The sequence below is a fragment of the Sapajus apella genome, unplaced genomic scaffold (assembly GCF_009761245.1).
Source record: "Sapajus apella isolate SASKATOON/1434 unplaced genomic scaffold, GSC_monkey_1.0 scaffold16, whole genome shotgun sequence".
In the NCBI taxonomy this organism is placed as follows: domain Eukaryota; kingdom Metazoa; phylum Chordata; class Mammalia; order Primates; family Cebidae; genus Sapajus; species Sapajus apella.
In genome coordinates this window covers 24,133,901-24,140,028 of record NW_022436956.1, presented here as the reverse complement: position 1 = coordinate 24,140,028, position 6,128 = coordinate 24,133,901, and positions in this window count along the sequence as shown.

Below are 6,128 nucleotides of genomic sequence, written 5' to 3'. Positions count from 1 at the left end.
TGTGTGTGTGTGTGTGTGTGTGTGTGTGTGTGTGTGTGTGTGTGTGTTTCCTGGAAGCAGTCAGCAACATAGTTAGGAGAGCTGAAATGAGTGTGGTTAGATTGATCTGTGGTTGGTAATTTACTAAATATGTATAAGAAAATAATGGAGATATGAGTGTTGGTGACATTGAAAAAGGATAGTTCAGGTGCTGCATCACAAGGAATGGGCTGGAATAGGAGGACAGGAACCAGGAGAGAGCAGATGAAAGGAAGGAAAGGGATAAAAGGATCAGATATCTCAATAAGGCTGAAAATTGAAGATTAGATGGGATAATCCAGTGGAAGAGACTGGTTAGGTATTACTAAACCCTGTTTATTCTTTCTTTTTCCTGTCTGTTGTGAACATGTGTTATAATCTCTACATTATAAATACACTATGTATTTATAATGTAGAGTCTGTGGCCTAGACTCTAGGGTCTGCAGCAATGTATTTATAATGTAGAGATTAATCAATGTACAATATTTAGGATTCTTGACATTATTATTTGACCCAGAGATTTTTGCTCTCATATTTGGGGACATCTTGGTCCACAACATAGACACACTGTTTTCTGCCTAAATCTATGTCATTCACAGTAACTTTTATGCAGTACTGAAGAGTATGGACTTTGAAGTCAAATAAACTGAGTTTAAGTTAACCTGGGGAAACATGCACAAGTCATTCAACATCTCTGAGGCTCAAGTTCCTTGTTCATGAAAGAAGTTAATAGTGATAGCTATTACGTTTGGTAGTTGTAAAGATTAAAGGATATCCTGCAGGTAAAATGTTCAGCATAGCATATGGCATAGTAATCAGCCCATAAATACTAGCTGACATCAGATTATTCTGGTTCACAGCCTGATCTCATCCATAGCTCCTGTCATCACCTTGGATAACACTAATGTATAAGCTAATATCCAACACCCTAACTTCCCAGGTTCTTGATCTTTTCAATGCCCTTCTCGTGGCATTCACCTCTTCTGCACTTCAGCTACATAGCAACTCCCTGGACCTTGTTATAACAGAAATGGCATCACCTCTGGAATACCCTGCTTAAGAATCACCATTTCCGGTCCATTTTTTTTTTAAAACAGTTTTGTTAGTTTGGGAACACTAGCTGCTGCAACAGACAAAACACAAAATCCCAGTGCAATATGAATTTACTTCTCACAATATAAATGTATTTCTCAACTTCTTAAAATTGAAACTGGATGCTCCTGATTAGTGGGCAGCTGTCATCCAAGCAGCAGTTCAAAGATGCAGGTTCCTTCTGTCTTGCGACCCCATCATTTTCAACATAGTCCAAAGAAGGGAAAGGACATAGAGAATTGCATATGGAAATTTTTATGGGTCAAACCTAGAACTGGCACATAACACTTCCATCCATAGTCCACTGGCCAGAACTCAGACACATGTTCACAACAGACAGGAAAAAGAAAGAATAAACAGGGTTTAGTAATACCTAACCAGTCTCTTCCACTGGATTATCCCATCTAATCTTCAGTTTTCAGCCTTATTGAGATATCTGATCCTTTTATCCCTTTCCTTCCTTTCATCTGCTTTCTCCTGGTTCCTGTCCTCCTATTCCAGCCTATTCCTTGTGACGCAGCACCTGAACTATCCTCTTTCAATGCCATCAACACCCATGTCTCCATTATTTTCTTATACATATTTAGTAAAGTACCAACCACAGATCAATCTAACCACACTCATTTCAGCTCTTCTAACTATGTTGCTGATTGCTTCCAGGAAAACACACACACACACACACACACTCACACACAGAGTCGATTGCTGCCACCAACACTTCACATTTTTCAACAATCGGGCACCTGAATGTTGCTGAGTAATACTTCTAAGTCTTTCTAATCAGTCTTCTTTTTCTCTCCTGACAGCGACTATATCAAATCTCCAATCTCACTGAACTGTTATCTATTTATTTTGTTAAGTTTTAGTTTATAATCTCACTTTGAATATTATAGAGAAAATAGAAGCCAGCATCCCTGGCCTACAGAGAATGATCACTACAGTGCTTTCAAAAGATGCAAGTGCTTCCCTAACCAGTGTATGTCATAATGGCTCCGTGAAGGAAGTGTCTTCCAGACACTTCCCCTTCCCCAGGGACACACTGTCAGGGTGTGGTTTTGTGAGTCTTACTGGATGAATTCGTTGTAACATTGCCCTCTTCCCAGGTCTTTAAATTATTTTGCCATTATCACAGGCACTTCAGCAACTTATTTTCATTTAGCACAGCCCATTGTTCTGTCTAGATTTTATACAGCCAAGCAAACAGGTAAAATCTATTGAGCCAACATATTGAATTCAGAATCTTAGGTTGGTTCATGCATATTAACACATTTGCAAATACTTTCTTCAAATCTGTGGGTTGTCTATTAATTGTTTCATTTGCTCTATAGAAGATTTTTAGTTTGGTACAATACTTTTCATCTATTTTTGCTTTTGTTACCTTTGCCTTTGGGGTCATATCCAAGAAATCAGTGTCCAGCCAATGTCATAGAGTTTTTTGCCTGTTTTCTTATAGTAGTTTGATAGTCTCAGATCTTTCATCTATTTTGAATTGGCTCATGTATAAGTGTTGAGATAAAAGTCCATTTTACTTCTTTTGTATGTGAAGATCCAGTTTTTCCAACATTTACTGAAGAGACTGTCCTCTTCCCCATTATATGTTCTTGGAACCTTTGTCAAAAATCAATTGACTGCAGGTGTGTAGGTTTATTGCTCATTCTCTATCTTATTCCATTGGTTGATTTGTCCATTTTTATGCCAAAATATGCTGCATAACATGTATTTTTAATATATTTTAAAATCCAGCAGTGCGGTGCCTCAAATTTCGGTCAAAAGTCCTTTGGTTATTTGTAGTATTTGGGGGTTCCATTACAAATCTTAGCATTGTTTTTTCTGTTTCTGAAGTATAATATTGGAACATTGGAATTTTGATAGGGATTGTATTGGATCTATAGATCACTTTGAATAGCATGGGCATTTTAACAATATCAACTCAGTAGAAACTGTTTTGAAACTTCTGTGTAGCTGTCAGGGTGCCAAGGGCCAACCAGCAATGCAGCCTCCCTGGAGTCACCTTCACTGTGCATAGCAATGTGGGGCAGAATCTGCTCTGGGCCCTGCCCAGGTGCCCACAGTGGACTATGCTGGGAACAATGGATCAGTCTCATGGACTGACTTCCACTGAGCCTTTGCAGCCCCCAAAGAGAGATCAGCATTGCCATTTTGCTCCAATGGCAATGCAGAGCCCACCAGTGACCTTCTCTATCTCCTCCAGCATCCCCTTGGGAACCCACCAGTGACCCTCTCTACCTCCATCCTGCACCTCCTTCACACTCCTATCCAGAATGTCAACACCCTAATCTCTTTACAGTGCTCCTGAGCCTGTTGTATATACTTGATTTTACTTTGGTTTTTGATCTTAGCAACAGTTCTGAGAGGCAGCTGGGGGAATATACAATTACTCCTGTTATACAAAAAGGAGTAATTTTTTGTACAATTATACAAAAGGAGAGGAAAATCAAAGCTCAGGGAGGTTAATTCCCTGTGGTCACAATCAGTAAGTTGTGAATGCACAAATCAGCTGCTAGTTCTAATACTCTTGCACCCTGAAAGATCTATGGTATTAGGTATAAGTGACAGTCTCTGAATATCATTGCCACAATTGTATGACATAACCTTTAAGGGCTAGAAACGTTTTTGGAGATTATCTGTCTTATTTTTAATAATGAAGAGACCAAGTTATTGAGGAACACTGGCCTAGCAAATTGGTGGTCATGGGACCAGGGCCGAGAACCCAGGGCTGTGGATGCCTGTTTTGGTGCCCTTTGCTATCTCTCTCCTCACATTGCCTCCACTTTGGAGACCTCTGTTTCTGATTTTGTTCTCTTTTACCAGGGGAAAGTAATTAAGTTCATGAGAAGCCACTCCTGATTTTCAAGCCCTTCAATTTAAAGCCATGGGGAGGAAATAATTAAATTGAATCAAAGTCACAGCATTTAAAATGCCGATATACACCAGAGTGTTTCCCCCCACCTTTTTTTCTCAGTGCGGTTATGAACAGAATTAATCATGAACACTTTCACCTTAGCAACCCACTGAGCTGGAGTCAGAATGAAACATTCTGTGCAGTGGGAATCCATATTCAAACAGAGGCTAACAGGCTAAAAATATTCCATCTAAATGCATTGAATATGTGCTCTACGAAGATCATATATTCAATCATTCTGTATGTTTTTGGGAACACTCAGCCTAGCTACTTAGACAGGAGAAACTGCATCTAGAGCAGTTTATGAAACTGAGCCAATTCTACACCTGGGGTTTTAAAAATGTTTGTGCGGGATCAGTGTTCACTGGCCAAATTGAGCTTTTCGACCTTGTTTTCTATTTTAAACCATCTGACCCTCTCCTTTCTGTTGATATAAGCATCTGCTGTTGCCTTGGAGAATAAGCACATTGCTTTTGGATATCTGACCTGGCAGGAAGGATATCAGATGGAGGAGCTTATTTTGCTGGCCAGGTTTAATTCAGAGGAAACCCGCTTGGATGCTTCACCTTCTCTGGCATTGCTGCTTTTACTGACAATTGCAGGATATCCAAAGCTTCAAAATCTACTAATAGACAATAAACAATGACCACAGATGGTGGAGGTAGAGAGAATGGAAATGAAAATATAGCTTTTTATACATTAGTCGTCAAGTGCTTCCAACAGTCCTGGGAAGTAGGTAATGTTGTCTCCATTTTACAAATAACACTTTGACTTAAGTGGTTTATAAAAGGTCAAAAAGCTAAATACAGGACACAGTCAGGCTGGAATTCTAAGGCTTTTTATACCACATGACATGATCTAATATCCTTATTGGTTGAATGAAAGTGTGATGATTTGTCCTTTTCTAGATGGTGACTGGTGTGCTGGGGATCAACTGAGTGTGCAAAAGACAAGTCAAGAGTCCCAGTGGACACATAGCCAGACTCTGTCCCAGAGCCTAAGGTTTCAGGGCCAAACCTAGTGACCACTATGGCCATGGACAATAAGACTGGGTGAGGGCCTGGCTGTAAGACCCAGCCATGCAAACCTGCTGCCTGGATCTGAGAGCCAACTCTAAGCATCTCCCTTCAATACTGATGACCTGATTGTTGTTCTCTCTGTTCTGTAAAAACATTCTATGCTTTCCCACCATCATGTCCAAGTGTTCCCCATTTTCTGTGGATGATGTTTTGCCTCCAACTTCCTGCATATGACACTTTCCCCTTTTTCAAGGCCTGGCTCCAGTGTCCCCTGCTTGGACAGTATATCCCCTATTGTCTCAGCTCTGTGCATTGGCTCTCTTGTCAAAACAGCGATCACATTTCCAGTACTAGATGCCTTCCCTGTGCCATCTCAATCCTCAAACCTGCTCTGACAGCACGGAAGTACAATTTAAAAAATGAATTGGGACCATGAAATGCCTTTACTTACCACCTTACAATTGCGGTTCCTGACCACATCTCCAACCTTATCCCCTACCAGTCTCTAAAGACACTGGCCTCCTCCCTGTTCCCTGAATACAACAAGCTTGCTCCTGTGTTAGAGCCTTCGTACTTCTGTTCTTCTGGCCTTAATCCTTCTAGACACCCACTCAATACCACCACAACTACCAGTCTTCCTATGCCAAAATCTTCCTTATCATTCATATCTCAGCTCAAACCTCCCCCACTGGAGACCAACCCTGACCACACTAAGTCTCTTCCATATCAAAGTGCTCACATGACTTTCTAACCCAGTTCCTTGTTCTGGTTTCTTCATGGCACCTATCACTGCTGAACACTGCCTCTACATTGGTTTGGTTGTTTGCTGATCATCTGTGTATCCCCATATTGGATGTGAGTTCCAGGAACATAATGATCTTATTTACTTGTTGCTCACTGGCTCCTCATTGCCCAGGTCAGGTCAAGCCAGGGGTGGGGAATTGGGGAGGGATAACACAGGGAGAAATGCCAGATGTAGGTGATGGGGAGGAAGGCAGCAAACCACATTGCCATGTATGTACCTATGCAACAATCTTGCATGTTCTTCACATGTACCCCAAAACCTAAAATGCAAT